Raw genomic sequence first — 17,751 nt, forward strand, 5'->3', positions numbered from 1 at the left:
GACTTTTTATATTTAGTCAAGTTTTGACTAAATATTTTAACATCGAGGGGGAATCGAAACGAGGGTCGTGGTGTATGTGCGTGCGTGCGTGTGTGTGTGTGTGTGTGTAGAGCGATTCAGACTAAACTACTGGACCGATCTTTATGAAATTTGACATGAGAGTTTCTGGGTATGAAATGCCCATACGTATTTTTCATTTTTTGGATAAATGTCTTTGATGACGTCATATCCGGCTTTTCGTGAAAATTGAGGCGGCACTGTCACGCCCTCATTTTTCAACCAAATTGGTTCAAATTTTGGTCAAGTAATCTTCGACGAAGCCCGGGGTTCGGTATTGCATTTCAGCTTGGTGGCTTAAAAATTAATTAATGACTTTGGTCATTAAAAATCGGAAAATTGTAAAAAAAAATAAAAATTTATAAAACGATCCAAATTTACGTTTATCTTATTCTCCATCATTTGCTGATTCCAAAAACATATAAATATGTTATATTCGGATTAAAAACAAGCTCTGAAAATTAAATATATAAAAAATATTATCAAAATTAAATGTTCCAAATCAATTTAAAAACACTTTCATCTTATTCCTTGTCGGTTCCTGATTCCAAAAACATATAGATATGATATGTTTGGATTAAAAACACGCTCAGAAAGTTAAAACAAAGAGAGGTACAGAAAAGCGTGCTATCCTTCTTAGCGCAACTACTACCCCGCTCTTCTTGTCAATTTCACTGCCTTGGCCATGAGCGGTGGACTGACGATGCTACGAGTATACGGTCTTCCTGAAAAATGGCAGCTACTTGACTAAATATTGTATTTTCGCCTTACGCGACTTGTTTCTTTTAATTTCCAATTCTATATTCGATTGACATGACGTTGGGTGACAGGGAAATTGTGTGATGCATTTTCTGGTGTCCACTTTATTTGATTGCTGGAAAGCACCGAACTCATCCTCAAGACGTGACAACTCAGGCCTGAGTTCTGCAGCTGTTTTTATGCCTAATTGAGTGTTTGCACCCATTTTACTAAATGAAACGCACGCGCGCGCGCGCGCGTGTGTGTGTGTGTTGGGGGGTGTGTGTGTGTGTGTGTGTGTGTGTGTGTGTGTTGGGGTGTCAGTGTGTGTGTGTGTGTGTGTGTGTGTGTGTGTGTGTGTGTGAATACGTTCGTGTGTGTGTGTGTGTGTGAGTGTATGTGCGTGTGTGTGTGTTTGTGCATGTGTGTGCGTGTGATTGTATGTGTGTGCCAGTGTGCATGTATGTGTGTGTACTTTCGTGTGGGTGTATGTGTGTTTGTGAGTGTGTATGTGTGTGTGTGTGTGTGTGTTAATGTGTGCGTGCGTGCATGCGTGCGAGCATGCGTGCATGCGTGCGTAAGTGCATTTTGGTTACTTACTAATTGCACGCACGGCCTCTTAAATACTTTCTTCTGTTTTTCGTGTTTCGAGCAGAAAGTCTCATACCGCCATCTTGCCCCTGTGTCGTCCCGATTGACAAAACCAAACACGAACAAATAGAGCTCTAGACATATTTTGTTATCGTTTATTTCTCCAACGTTCGCACATTATCCATTTAAGCTCCTCCAGAAACAACCTTGTCATTCATTATTTACATAAACGCACCTGTATCTCGAATAAATCCTTTAGATAATCTCAAGTTATCTTCTTGTTTCATGTTCATGTTTACTCCTTCGCAATCTTTAGGCCCCCTCCCTGCCCCCCTCCCCTCAACACACACACACACACACACACACACACACACACACACACACACACACACACACACACACACACACACACACACCACTCCCACTCTGACTATCCTTGCAGAGAATCTCAAATTTAATCATTTATTTATTTATTTATATGGGAGATTTATATAGCGCTTGACATTCTCTAAGCGCTTTACATATTAAATTTCTGCCGTGTGAGATGGAATTTTTTACAGAATATATCACGCATTCACATCGGCCAGTAAATCTCAAGCTATTTCGGCGAATATTGACTTTTCACGGCCTATTATTCCAATTCACACGGGTATTTGGTGGACATTTTTTTTTATCTATGCCCATACATTTTTGCCAGGAAAGACCCTTTTGTCAATCGTGGGATCTTTAACGTGCACACCCCAATTTAGTGTACAGTTTAAGTTCACTGCTACACGGTCTTGAAGTCTATACCCATCCCCGTCCTCGCCGACTATCCAGCTAACAGTTTTACATAGGGGGTGTTCATAAAATTTCTCTCTCGTTTTTTTTCTACCGATTTCTTCAAGATTTTCCTCTTGGGAATATTCTTGCTACCAGCAGCTTTGACCTGAGAATGCTCTTTAAACTTTACGCACGTTTTCTTTTATTCTCCTGATATTTTTTTTGAAGTTTTACCTCTTGCAAATATTTCTGCCACCTGCAGTTTGGGATTTTTCCTCAATTTATCACTCTCAGTTTTTCTGTCTCCACTGATTTCTTTACGTTTTTCTATTTGCATATTCTTACAGCTAAAACAGTTTGGACCCAGCAATGTTCCTCAATCAATTTCTTACGATCTTTTTTTTCCTCCAGCTGATTTCTTGAATGTTTTTCTCTTGAACCTTTCGTTTTCCCTTTCCTTGCTGTTAATTATTGTTTAAGCCAAAGACTTTTTCTCAGTTTCTCACTCTTGTTTTCTTTACCTTTCTTGAATTCGAGTTTTCCCTTCGGAATATTCTTACAGCTAATAGATTTTGCCCGAGAATGTCCCTCGAGTTCTCACTTTCGTTACACGGACGACGCAAATTCAGTTAGCCCATCCTGGCCCACGCTTCACAACAAGATTAGAAACACAACTACTCAAGCGAGAATAATCCCCATCCATGCGTGGAGGCGGCAAGCATCACAGATGACCGGATAATTCTATTGGCTATTCTGGAGGAAGATTTAGGAGCGGTTGGGCGCGGCGGGGTTAATCTGTTTTTCATGGGTAATTATCGGTTCCACCGTGACGGTTTTCAACGGCCAGGTTAATACCAAAAGGAACTGGTGATTCGCAAGCTCAGCTGAAAGGCTGTGCTGGATATTTGGGTCAGGTTTTACAACAGTTTCTCTACGCGCTTTGTTGTAAAAGCCGGAGTTGACGGAAATATACCTTGGCCGACATATGTTCAAAGAATCCTAATCCAGTACAAATGGTTACAGTACTGTTTGACAATATTCTCTGAGCCTGTAACTGCCAAAGAACTGAGATTTCGATGTATCGTACTCGTATGGAGTTCGTGGTGGCGCGTCTATGATACACATAACTGCTGCCACGTCGGTGTACATGCATAGATGCAAATTGCAACGACTTTTTCTTCTCCTTATAGTTGAAATGTTTGGTTTTAATATTTGAACACAAACAGGAAGGTGTGCATACTTTTACCAAATCATAATATCGGTCATTCTAAACAAGGAGGGGTTAATAAGTTCTCCGTTGAGAACTATCGCCAGCGGCAAGGTATGGTTGACTTCAAAGACGCTGATGTTAGCCAGGAGTGAATGGTTGTTGCTGCCCTGTATCTTACACCTGACTTCTTCTTCTTCTTCTGCGTTCGTGGGCTGAAACTCCCACGTACACTCGTGTTTTTTGCACGAGTGGAATTTTACGTGTACGACCGTTTTTTACCCCGCCATTTAGGCAGCCATACGCCGTTTTCGGAGGAAGCATGCTGGGTATTTTCGTGTTTCTATAACCCACCGAACTCTGACATGGATTACAGGTTCTTTTTCGTGCGCACTTGGTCTTGTGCTTGCGTGTACACACGGGGGTGTTCGGACACCGAGGAGAGTCTGCACACAAAGTTGACTCTGTGAAATAAATTTCCGCCGAACCTGGGATCGAACTCACGCTGACAGCGGCCAACTGAATACAAATCCAGCGCGCTACCAACTGAGCTATATCCCCGCCCCACCTGACAAGGTGCACACTATAACTGGGTGTCGTTTTTGATGAGCCTGTCTAGAAAGACATGGTAGCATGTATGTAATCTAGGGTGTTTGCACCTCTGCTTCGAGACTAATTTAGTGTGATGAGCGACACGTCGGAATCCCCGGCAAAAAAATCTAGGCCAAGGAAGGTGTGATTATTATACTCTCTGAGCACTTTGAGTTTGATGTGGGGTATTATGCCTTGTCAGCATAAAACTCAGGGGAAAGCCAGGCGCGTGTTGCACCTGTGGTTTTCTTTTAATGTAAAGTAATTGGCTGGGTATGCACTAGAGTTTATTCTTGCATTTCTGCCAGTGTCACTGTTTTCATATCGTTACTCTTTTTTTGTATGTGAAACGTCGGTTACATGGGAAAAACTCTTAGATAAAATTCATTCAGCTAGCAGCTCCCATGGGGTCGCCTTCACGCGGCGGGAGCGTTTAAACAGAGCTACCCCACCCCTTTACTTCTCTTCTTTTGTCTTATTTCTGCCTTACCAGTCCTTTCACCTATATTTCCTTCCAAGAAAACTCTCCCTACTATTCCCTGCAGTTTTCCAATTCTTTTCTTGTTGTCTTATTTCTACCTGACTGGATCCATCACCTTTATTTCACTTACCAAAAGTCTTCTTTTCCACATCCTTATTTCTCTGCACCCCGCATGTCGTAAGAGGCGACTAACGGATTCTGTTTCTCCTTTTACCCTTGTTAAGTGGTTCTGGTATAGAATATAGTCAATGTTTGTAAAGATTTTTGTCAAGCAGTATGTAAGAAATGTTTAGTCCTTTGTACTGGAAACTTGCATTCTCCCAGTTAAGGTCATATATTGTACTACGTTGCAAGCCCCTGGAGCAATTTTTTGATTAGTGCTTTTGTGAACAAGAAACACTTAACAAGTGGCTCTATCCCATCTCCCCCCTTTCCCCTTTCCCATCTCCCCCCTTTCCCTCGTCGCGATATAACCTTCGTGGTTGAAAACGACGTTAAACACCAAATAAAGAAAGAAATTCAGCTAGCAGTCTGAAGCTCTCTGAATTATCAATAAACGAATTCCGAAAATAACTTTGCCGGGTTTGTATGAGTTGTGGAAGAGTGAATGCTCTTGCTTTTTACTCGGACAAACATTGGAGGGGCCAATCACTAGCGAGGGATGTGTCGGAAACACGTGGACAGGAGCACGTATTTGTCAGAGGAAAAGCAAAGGTAGTCACTCTTTCATAACCCATACAAACCCGACGGAGTCAAGTTATTTCCGAAAATCGATTAGGGTGATTTCAAGACTATGTTGACATTGGTTAGGTCTAAGGCTTTGAATCGGTTCTTGTTTACTTGTTTGTTAAACGAAAGGGTGGCGGGGTTCGCTTCGAAGGCGTACGGAATTGCAGACTTCAATTAGAGCCAAAGCATCTCTTCCTCTTCGTCGTTTTACCGTCTTTGTTGTAGTTTAAGGTCATCCCCAGCAGGTTTCTGATTCACGGTGTGCTCGTGCTCTGCAGCGGTGAAGCAGCTTCAGCCATCTGACAGCGTGACAAAGGTCACCATTGGCATGTAGGTCCTTGACCTTTATCTCGCGAAGGTCAACGAGGGCGAGTTCTCTCGCGTGCACGTGCACTTGACACGATGTGGCCTCTGGCTGGTGTATCACGCTGCTACTTGCAGATCATGTCGGGTTTGCTTGTTGCTGCATGTGTTTCGTGTGTATGGACTTGCGTCTATCTTATCGTGTCAAATAGCTTTTCCCCGCTTCCTTTCGAAGATGATGTGATCTACATGGCACCTTCCTTACACCCCGTTGTAAATATCACTGTTTTAGTTTTTCTCGTACATAAATCACATTTACTTTGTCCTCATTTACATTTCTTATTTCCGCCGATACAGATTGTATTCTGTCAGATTTTCTGACTGACACATTTCTGAACGACGAATATTGAGTGTATGCCGATCACCGCCTTTCTTAGCAAAGGCTGTGCTGTACATATCGTATTGACTGTGTCCAAAATAGGTTGCGTGCATCGATATTTTCAGGCTCCCATATTCAATAAAGACGAAACGCGATTGTACCGACCAACCTTCCACAATTTCCATCCTTGATATGCTCTGACGCGCATGCCACATCTACTTTTATCTGATAAATAATATACAATTTCTTATATTCAATACGGATTGCTTTTTCCAAGATAATCAGACTGACACAGTCCATAAGACGAATCGCATTGCTACGGACAGCCCCTGTTCCGTTCCTCATTTTTCACCTCTGTACTTCCTGAACTTGAGTTGTACTCCGGCCGTGGTAACCCAATATTGTGTTGTCATATCAAATTTGCTATGGCCAGTATAGATAATCTTCCCCATGGTCTCCCGACTAAGACATTCCATAGAGACGGATAGAGATTCTGTCCTCACCCTTTAGACCAAATAAAAATATGTGTTGGTTTAGGGTAACGTGTCCAAGAAAGAGATATATATATACTAGAATGAATACCCGCTTCGCCGGGTAGCCGGCTTCGCCGGGAAGAAGTACTTAGAGCCGTACGCCGGCTTCGCCGGGTCCGAACAATGGACCCGCCAAGCTTAGGTCCCTCCCAGATTCGTGGAATGGGAACAGCACGAAAATGATTCAGTGGCCATAATGCCATTCCTGACCATATCGAGTCCCATCCTTGTCGACGAATGTAACCGTGTTAATCACCTTTGGAGGCGAACTCCACTCAAACAGGACTGAGCAAGTTATGGCTTCTCAAAGGAAGGCCAGTACATAAATTTACACAAAAGCCGCCAGACCACATCACAAACAGAACTGAACAATGCACAGGTGTTGCTCACATGGAGACACACACACACACACACACACACACACGCACACACACACACATACACACACACACACAAAACACAGAGAAGCCGTATCTATAGAGAGATAGATGACAGTGTATTTTTCGCGTGGCTATAAATTGATTCGACCTTTGCACTTTTACAGTGAGGATAATTTACGGGTCCAATTTACGTTCTGGACACTGCGTTGACCTTCTAAAAATAGTAACAGTAACAGAACGCCGGGAATATCCGAAGACGCTCCACTCACACTATAGTGCACCATACGAAGGAAGGGAGGTAAACGCTGAAAACCTGGAGAATATGAGAAGATAAGGAAGAGTTACTTATAATGGTGAAATGAACACAAAAACCAAAATCGATTCAGCGCTGCGCGCTGAGAGCACGTGTTGAAATATCTCATCGATGATATTGTGTCCGGGGTGTAGCTGAATACGGTGTCCAAATTTGAAAAAGATCCACCGAGAACTTTGGCTTTGGTGTGTCGGTATGGGGGCCCGGGTAGCTGAGGTGGAACCAAAATAGCTGAGGTGGAACCAAAATCGGTTCAGCGCTGCGCGCTGAGAGCACGTGTTGAAATATCTCATCAATGAGGTTGTGTCCGGGGTCTCTCTGAATAAGCCCACCAAATTTGAAGCAGATCCATCGAGAACTTTGGCCGTGCATGGCGAATACACAAATACACAAATACACAGATACACAGACACACAGACACAAGTCGTATATATATATATAGATATAGATATATATATATTGCGTCAAAGGATATTTGTAAACATCGTGCGAGTTAATTATAGAACACCCTGACGAAGGCCACGAGGCCGAAATATTGGTGAAAACGTGAAGGCTTGTTTTGGTTATTTTTTCCATATTTGTTTGTATATATTTATATATAAAATATATATATATATAGGGTCGGTAGGTGGGCTTTTTTTCTTTTTTTCCCTTTCTTGTCTTTTCTTTTATATAGTCGATTTTAAAGAAGGTTACTTCCCTTTATCTCGGCATGGTTCGCAAAATGTGCCAAAAGTTGGATTTGTTTTAGAAATGAACAAAAAGTTTTATGATCGGCGGGGAAAAATAGGGTCGATCGGGTTACCCTAAACCAACATATATTTGTATTTGGCCATACTATGGCCAGTATAGATAATTTTTCCCAAGGTCTTCAGACTAAGACATTTCATAGAGACGAATAGAGATTCTACCGACTCCCCTGTCTCTTCTTCCATTCTCACCCTTCATACGTCCTGACGCTCATATCGCATTTACTTTTTTTCTTCTGATTTCTCCCAGTCCTCATCCACAGTGAGGCCTTTACTTGAGTAGTGTTTGCCCCCTGGCAGTCGTATCCCCAACGCTTTCTCTGGGATTGTTTTGTATTGATGTGCACATCAGGGTGGACTCTTTCTTCTCCTTGGACTATACAGGCCCAAGTCTTTTTGGCTGAGAGGGTCAGCGGGGGTGAGGTTGACCCATCCAACATCACCCCCGGCACTGGAGTGTACCCCCTTGCACTTCAGACGGGCATGGCAGGCCCGTTAATATCGTGTCCATCGCCTTGTCAATAGGAGATGCCGAAGAGCACCTTTTGGAAGGAAACTTTAGCAATTTGTCTCGTTTATATCTTGCCCATTGTCTTGCCAGAAGAAGTTGGAGATCGCATTTTAGCAAACACAATTCGTATGGTTTATTTCTTCCACACTGCCTTGTCATTACAATTGTATCCCTTTTTGACAGGAATCTTTAGACTGCTACATCCTGTCGTTTTACATAAACACGCCTAGGCAAGAAGAAGTTAATCTTTCACGTTTTAGATCTCATTGTCTTAAATTCCTTTCACCATTTTGCGTGATGTCTTTTCCATCATTCTCGATCTAAATTTTCCCTGGGATTGTTTTGCATCGTGTTCGTTGCTTTATGATGCAGTAGAATTTCGCCGGATTGTTTTGACCGAAATCTATTTTCGAACGTCGAACCACAAAACACACTGATCACAGGATGGAATGTTGTTCTCGCAATGCTTTTCAAGACTAGTCCTGCGTAACTCCCAAATACTGTTGTTTTGTGATTTGAGCGCTTATGTATACGTTCTTGAAATTTGTTTCCGCCAGACGCCGACTTGGCAAGAAGTCGCTCTTCTAAAGATATATATATATAATTAATCTTTCAAGTTTGAGAAATCGCATTCTGTTTGGTTGCTTTCTCCCTGTTGTGTAATATTTCTCCACATCGATTTACAGACCGTCTGGGCGTCACCGAAGATGAATGCACTTGTGCTTCAATATTACCATTTTACATTATCTCCTTCGGAGTCAAGAAAGGTTACATAGATGGGTTCTGTCTCTACGATCCAGACTTATAGATGAGACCAGTTGTCCTTAAAACCCTCTGTCGCGACTTTGTGTCTGCAATCATGTCCAATTTTGATCTGTCAAAGTGCTCTGTGAACTTGTAATGTACTCAACGGTGAAGTTGAGGGACTCATCACGGACTTAGAGTGCCCGATGACACATGCATTGCAGAATAATGTGTTATTCTCTGAAACGGATGTCCCCTCCCCCCTTCCCGTCAAACCTCACCGGACTTATCCGTCTTCTTCAGATTGTATCGTTGAAAATTTACAAGCTGTCCATTTTTTTCTGGGACCTTCCTTCTAGACTTAATCTATCATTTGATCCGAATTTGCAATAGGCAATGTTCAATCTTAATACTGTCTTTTATCGATGTTCACAATCAAAACTTTATCATAGACTTAATTTTGTAGCTTCGAGGAAACGACATTGTTTGTGTGGTTTCTGAAAAAAATGTCGGTGTAATTGGGGAGTGTATTTTCGAAATTCAACCGAAGAACTTAATCATACATGTTTGTCTAGCTTCTTCAAAATTGTTATAGCTATTGTTTCCGTGGTATCTGGAACACATCGGTGTCAGTTGGAGTAGCGTGGCGGGGAAGGGTAGGGGGAGGGTCTTATCGATATTTACAAGCCGAACTGTATCATGAACTCATCTTTCTTGCTTCTGTAAAACAAATTTAGTTCTTGTTATTCCTGCTCCGTGTTGTGTGGACAGTGTCGGTGTAAATGGGCAGTGTGGACGTAGCTTTTATTGGCACGTGCAGCAAAGTCAGCTATGTCACTTGTACTGTCGATGTTCTCTGAACCCTCTCTGTGTACCTGTATTCGATTGGCGATGTAAATTTGTCTCTTGTCAACATGTAACCCCCACAGTTCAGCTTGGGATGGCGTGTAACTTCTGTAAGATCAAAAAGCGTGACGTCAATGCCGGAGTATCCGTGACCATCAGCATTTAGTCCTCAGCCATGTGTAACTCGTTCCTTCGTCCAGACTCTTAACTTTCTCTCTTTCTCTTCTGTCTGTCTGTCTGTCTGTCTACCAGTCTGTCTGTCTGTCTTTTTCTCCATCATAAAGACACACAGACATAGACACACACAGACAGACAGACAGACAAACAGACAGACAGACAGACACTCACGTATACACACGCACGCACGCACGCACGCGCGCACGCACGCACGCACGCACGCACGCACGCACACACACACGCACGCACGCACGTACGCACGCACGCACTCACACACGAACACACATCCGTAAACACATACACACTTCCACGCCATACCCCTTCACTGATATTTAAACATAATTAGAAATGACTGTACGCTTTTTTCATTTTCTGAGCGTTTTGTTTTGGTTCTGCAAATCGAAACTGTTTCTCTGACTTCTGTCCACCCAAAGCTCTATAATTAGTGAATGCCGCCAAAATGAATATCATTCTGCCCCCGGTGAACTGCTAGGAAATAACTCTTGGTAGACGAAAACAGATCTTCATTATTATGGTAACAGTGTACCTGACACCAAAAAGACAATATTGATCAGAATGTATTTAAGTTCTGTTTAGGTGGCCGGAAGAGAGGCTCGTGGGTGGGCACACATTGGCTTGTTGATTTTTCGATTTATTAGCACCCTCTGTTGACTTTTTCATCCGTTTTTTTGTTGTTTCAAGGTCACATGCATGCTTTCGTAGGTCAAACAAGCGTACTAATGCATTTTATTTTTTATATTTTAAAGACGGTTCCTTCCGTTCTCATCCCGAATCTGTATGTGTTTTGGGTTCTTCTAATAATAATAATAAAATATACTTCTGTAGTACTCTTTGTCTGCCTCCCTTCTCTTCCAAACCCTCACTCCGTACCCTCCCTCCCTCCCGTATCCCCCCTCTCTGTCTCTGTATCTCTGTCTGTGCCTCTCTCTCTCTGTATCTCTCTCGCTCTCTCTCGCTCTCTCCGTCTCTCTCTCTCTCTCTTTGTCTCTTTCGCTCTCTCTCGCTCTCTCCGTCTCTCTCTGTGTCTCTCTCTCTGTCTCTCTCTCTGTCTCTCTCTCTCTGTATGCTTGAGTGTGTGTGTGTGTGCATATGTGTGTGGGTGTATATGTGTGTGTGTGTGTGTGTGTGTGTGTGTGTGTGTGCGCGTATGTGTGTGCGCGCGCGTGTGTCTAAGGTATGTGTGTATGTGTGTGTACGTGTGTGTGTGTGTGTGTGTGTGTGTCTTTGTGTGTGTGCGTGTGTGTGCGTGTGTGTCTTCGTGAGTGTGTGTGTGTGTCTTTGTGTGTGTGTGTTTGTCTGTATCTGTGTGTGTGTGTGTGTGTGTGTGTGTGTGTGTGGGTGTGTGTTTCATCTGATAAAATACGGATAACCTTTTCTATACATGTGCAATTACTTGTGCTGTGTAAGCTTGTCTATCGCTCGGCAGTAAGTCATGCACACTTACAAAACATGCACCAATTACGTTCGTCTCTCATGAAACCGATTCCACGGCTCTTTCAAAATGTGCAAGTATGTCGAAAGGCACTTTTCTGCTGATTGCGACAGAAGATGAATCGTGCGGAATATCCCGTTTTGAAAATGCCAGCAGCTTGTTATACACTGCCGAACTAAAGTTAAGGGCCAGAAGAAGAATCATCTCTCATAACACAACAAATCAAAGCAACACCTTCAACCCTTGAAATGTTTTAATACGACATGTAACCGTTCGAGTCATGTAAACAAAATCACCAACAAAGAAATGTCATTTGCGCAGCAACCGTCGGAAGTACCCTACCCCCCTTTCGAAAAGTGGCAAGAAAGTTCTGTCAGTTTGTTCAAGTTCAGTAACGGGTGTGGCCACCCCGGGCTGCAAGGCATTCACCGATCCGTGAGCGCATTGAGTTTACATGGTTCTGGAGCATCTGTTGAGGGATTGCCGTCCACTCCTGCTGCAGGAATCGGAAGAGCTGGTCCACATCAGCAGGTGGGGGGTGATTGTCCCTCACCCGGCGTCCAATGATGTCCCAGAGGTGTTCTATGGGCGCCAAGTCGGGGGATCGGGCTGGCCAGTTCATCCTCACAATCTGCTGACGCTGCAGAACATCTTGGACCACCCTAGCGCGATGAGGGGTCGCGTTATCGTCTTGGAGCATAGCGCCGGCACCCATGGCTTGCAGTGTAGGGATGATTTGAGGCCTCACGATTTCATCCCTGTACCGCACGCCGGTAAGATTGCCTCTAATACGGTACAGGGGGGTCCTCCCGTGCAGATGGAAGCCAGCCCACACCATAACTGAACCGCCTCCATACCTGTCATGTTCCTGGACACAGGCATCGATGAAACGTTCACCCGGACGTCTCCAAGCGCGTATGCGGGCATCACAGGAAGAGAGAGTGAACCGGGACTCGTCTGTAAAGAGTACCCTGCCCCACTGCTGTCTGTTCCAACGCCGATGGTTGCGGCAGAACGCCATTCTGGCCAGGCGATGACGTGGTGTGAGGAGCGGACGGACGACAGTTCTCCTTGAGTGCAGGCGCACCTCACGCAGACGACGGGTCACAGTCATGCGACTGATGGTGACGTTGGTAGCGGCCCTGAAGTTGCCTATCAACGTCCTGCGGGTGTTGGTTCGGTTACGTAGAGCCAAGAGCTGGAGGTAGCGATCGTCTCTTCGATCTGTACATCTTGGGCGCCCAGACCGAGGTCGCTCAACAGCACTTCCGGTAGTATGGAAGCGTTGGTGGAGCCGCTGAATAACAGAGTGGCTCACTCCTAGCCGTCTGGAAACTTCTCTGCCAGACACGCCGTCCTCGATCCAATGTTGTCAGTTTCGTTCTTGGAGGCATGCTTACTCAGAGCTCTGCTGCGCGCCCCTAAATACCCATTCCTGTGCAACTTTCGTTGAGGAGTTTTCAGTATAGCCATGGTTTGCTCGTGCACCATGCCAAACACCGACTGCAATACTGCTTCTTCAGCTAAAGTCGAGCAAATTTTATAGGAAATTATCGTGTTTTGACAACCTTTTCACTGCCCCTAAAAACGGTGTTGCTGAACTGCAATGCGTTCAAAACAAGGTCAGGCACGTGCAGCAGTTAGACAGGCTTCTGGAAAACCCAAGTTGGCCATTTTTTCGTCATGCAGTGTTGGCATAAAAAATAACAACGGAAAGCTGCGCAAATCAGAGGCCGGCAGTGTATTATATACACACACGCGCGCACGCATGAACGCACGCACGCACACACACACAAACACACACACACACACACATACACACACACGCACGCACGCACTCACACACACACACTCACACTCACACATACACACACACACACACACACACACACACACACACACACACACACACACACACACACACACAAAATCTGCTCATTCGAATGTTTGATGATTGCATCTTCCCGTTGTCAAGTCTTTATTTGTGCGGAATCCTTTCCCCCTTTCATTCACCGTCGTATAATTATGTATAAAGCGTTCTACCCAATAGTACTGCATTCACATCTGCAAACACACGCACTTCTTTGGTGTTTTTCTCAGAGGCTCGTTATTTTGCGTGTTTTTGCTTTCTGTCGCCATGTCCATGCAAGAAGAAACGTGTAATGCGGTATTAGGGACCATGCACGAGCATGTAAGTGTGATTTGCCCGCATAATACCCCCCCCCCCACCCCCCAACACCCTCATGACCAGTACTGTTATGTGATCGTTTCACTCTTTTCAACAGCTTTCGCGATCTCTTGTCCCTGTTTCACATTTAGTCAAGTTTTGACTAAATGTTTTAACATAGACGGGGAATCGAGACGAGGGTGAAAGCAATATTCGACGAAGTCCGGACTTTGGTATTGCATTTCAGCTCGGAAGCTTAATAATGAGTTAGTTAGTTTGCTCAATAAATTTGTCATTAAAATCGAATTTTCCGAAACAGATGAAAGAATGATTGCATTCCTCATCTTCTCCTGAATGCAAAAATATATAGATATGTCAAGTTTAACCTAAACAATGTCATGTGATCAGAATTAGGGAAAATAGGTTCAGTAAGTACTACGGTCGCATGCTTCGCAGAGATGAGCGTGGCCCGTCTCGGTCTTCGGCTATGGTTAGCCGAGACTATCTAAATGTAGTCTCGGCGATAACTGGTTTGCGGTGTTGATCTTGACTAAATGTTTGTATATCGCTTCACGCGACTTGTTCTGTCTTTCTTTTTCAATTAAGTGTTTAAAGTTGTTTGAATCATTGCCCCGTTACGTGTTCAATGTTTGGCTAAGTCGATTTCTTGCGTAGATACCAAACAAACTTACAATTACATTAGCCTTGTAATTGGGACAAGGGAATGCCTTTCTCCTTGCAACATTGATGAAAATACTTCCCTTTCTCTGTGTGTGTGTGTGTGTGTGTGTGTGTGTGTGTGTGTGTGTGTATGTGTGTGTGTGTGTGTGTGTGTATGTGTGTGTGTGCGTGCGTCCGTGCGTGCGTGTGTATGTGTGTGTGACTTCCTCTCTCCCTCCCTCCCTCCCTCCCCCTCCTCTCTCTCTCTCTCTCTCTCTTCTCTCTCTCTCTCTCTCTCTCTCTCTCTCTCCCTCTCTGCATTAGCTGCCACGGGATCGGATGGAAACCATGCAGTGTAAAAGGCTAAGACGCCGTGTAATTGATCGTAAATTACCTTTCCGACGACCGTCCCCATCCCTGCAAAGATACCTCGACCTTCTCGTATAATCGAACATGTGCGTTACCACTTGCAGATCATTATGTGCAGATGTCCTTTGACATAGGTTTTTATAATTATTAGCATTCTGACACATACCAACCATCAAGAGCCTGGCAGCTGTCGGTGCAGAGTGAACATTGTTATGGGGAGTCAATTTTATAACTGACACCTATGCCATTCTGAGAGAAAAAACCCACAATAACACACAAAAAGCTACGTAAAAACACACACACACAAACAAAAAGCAAAAAAAACAAAAACAAAAAAAAACAATTTTGTTTAAAAATTCCATTCTCCACAGAAAGTGACAAGGCTGTTGGCTTGTTACATGTGTGTAGGCAGGATGCTCGTATCACACGCAAAGGAAAAGACAGATCTGTTGAGGTTTTCAGTGATTATGGCTTTCACGAGAAGGGAATTACAGTGTATCTTTAAACTCTGATTACCACGAGAGCAGCGTTGTTTCATCATCACAAGTTTTATGGGACCGCCAAGGTCGTGTTATCGCAGGTTACCACTAAGCTTTACATCAGTACCCCTGTCTTCCCGAGGTGATTACTCGCCGTTAATGAGTGCAGAGACAAGCCTGGATTAATTAGAATGAGCAGGGATGTGGTTGCGGGGGCATCGCAGCCAAGATAGGAGATAGGAGAGAATCACTGGCGATTTGTGTAATCACTAGCGATTTAAAGGTTCATTGATTCTCGCGAAAGCGATTATTTTCACCGCCACTAACTGGGCGGGGATGTAGCTCAGTCGGTAGCGCGCTGGATTTGTATCCAGTTGGCCGCTGTCAGCGTGAGTTCGTCCCCACGTTCGGCGAGAGATTTATTTCTCAGAGTCAACTTAGTGTGCAGACTCTCCTCGGTGTCCGAACACCCCCCAAGCACAAGACCAAGTGCGCACGAAAAAGATCCTGTACTCCATGTCAGAGTTCGGTGGGTTATAGAAACACGAAAATACCCAGCATGCTTCCTCCGAAAGCAGCGTATGGCTGCCTATAAATGGCGGGGTAAAAACGGTCATACACGTAAAAGCCGTGGGAGTTTCAGCCCATGAACGAACAAACACAAACAAACCGCCACTAACTGTTGAGGCTTTTACACGGGAAGGGAGCCACCCTCCGCCTGGATACATACCAACCAATCAACAGCCGGGCTGCTTTCTGTGCAGAGGTGTAAGGCCCAAAAAAAAGAAGTTCTGTTTACGGTAACATAGGCCAAAAAAATAGGGTCGGTAGGTCGGGATTTTTTTTTTTCTCCAAAAAACCATATTTTTACGTTATTTTGCCAAAAAACCAAGATTTTTTTTTTTTCCCAAATACCAAAAAAAAGTCTAGGGTCGCGCGAAAAAACTAGGGTCGGTCGGGTTACCGTAAACAGACCTATTTTTTTTTTTGGCCTAATGCTTTATTGAGTCAATTCCGTGACACCAACTTCTATCTGTAAACTTGATTCAGCACGAATAAATAAAACAAGAGGCGAAGCCTTCAAGGCTCACGTAAGAAATAGACAAACAGTAACACAAACTCAATCACTCCGTCACACATACACACCCACACACACAGTAAGCTTAGGTGACACTGTGCAAGAAAGAGAGACACTAGATCTAGATCTGTCTGTCTGCATGTAGCCTACTTACAGGGACACGACTGCCAAATAGTCTCGGCCCGCTCAAAATAACAATGACCGAGACCACACACACCACGCGAGAGAGAAAGACTACAGGGAGGCATGCCGTCATGATGCATTAATTGACGTCAAACACTTTTGACCGTGACGTAATCTTATGCGAGCTTTATCCATAGTCTTGGATAACCACTCACACATAGACTCGGAAATGTTAAAGTTTCTACCACAGACATACCACAGACATACACACACACACACACGCACAAACGCACAGACAGACAAAGTTACGATCGCATAGGCTACACTTCGTGAGCCAACAATAAAACAAGAAATGTTGAGTTTATGGAACGTTTTTCAATTGTTATTGTTTTTTGATTTGGAACGTTAGCAGTGTGTCTGTTTCGGGGTTTTGCTTTAAACCCGAAATCACAACTTTGCACCGATTACAGGCAGGTTGTGGAGATTTGATATAATTATGTCCTAGTGGAATCATTCTCTGATTCCACGTGAAAGCCTCGTCAGATCTGCGACAGTGGACATGATCACGGAACGGGGAAAGCCTGTACCTTTGAAATCAGGTTTCCGAGGTTGGCGCGGACTGTCTTGAAAAAGGGCCGCGGAATTAAGTTTATTGATTTACACTGAATACCTCGCAATTCCTTCAATAAGTGGAGTCAGGAAGAAACATAAATATTGCGAATTCCTTCGTACAACCTGACACACTGTCGCCGGCTTCGGATACTGTACCTAACGAGTTCTTTTATGTGAGGCGTTCTTCCAGACTAATACTTTCCTGTCAATTTGTCTCCATAACTTTCGGACGATTTGACGATATAACGACTTCTTGAGACTTTGAACTTGTCTTAATGTTGCCGTTTTCACTCGAGAAATGAACAGACATTAGTGTACAGGCAGCCAAGAGGACCAGCAGTATTGAAGACGGACACACAGGCAGAAAAGCTACGAAAAAAACCCAGAGAAGCACACAGACAGAACAGACCAACAGAAAATCGGACTGACAGGCAAAACTGCAGACAGAGATACAGGAGATCTAGACGAACACAGAAACAGACAGACAGGCAAATATATGGACAGACACACACACGATACGGCAGACGAACAAAGAAACAGACATACAGGCAGATATATAGATAGACAGACAAAAACGATATACAGCAGACAAACGGAGATGCTGAAATACAGACAGGCAGACAGAGGAGCAGGAGCCAGACGGACGGACATACCAACAGAAACAGAGATTGTTGTTGACAGAAAGACGTACAACACTAAAGAGAGAGGAAGCAGGTAAG

General features: G+C 44.0%; 1 protein-coding gene across 1 annotated transcript in view; it reads right to left on the reverse strand.

The window, feature by feature from the left end:
* The window catches only part of LOC138946016 (zwei Ig domain protein zig-8-like), a 176,598-nt gene that overhangs the window by 42,985 nt on the left and 115,862 nt on the right, over window positions 1-17,751 (reverse strand). The window lies entirely within an intron of this gene.

Source organism: Littorina saxatilis, linkage group LG1 (genome assembly GCF_037325665.1).
Source record: "Littorina saxatilis isolate snail1 linkage group LG1, US_GU_Lsax_2.0, whole genome shotgun sequence".
Taxonomy (NCBI): Eukaryota; Metazoa; Mollusca; class Gastropoda; order Littorinimorpha; family Littorinidae; genus Littorina; species Littorina saxatilis.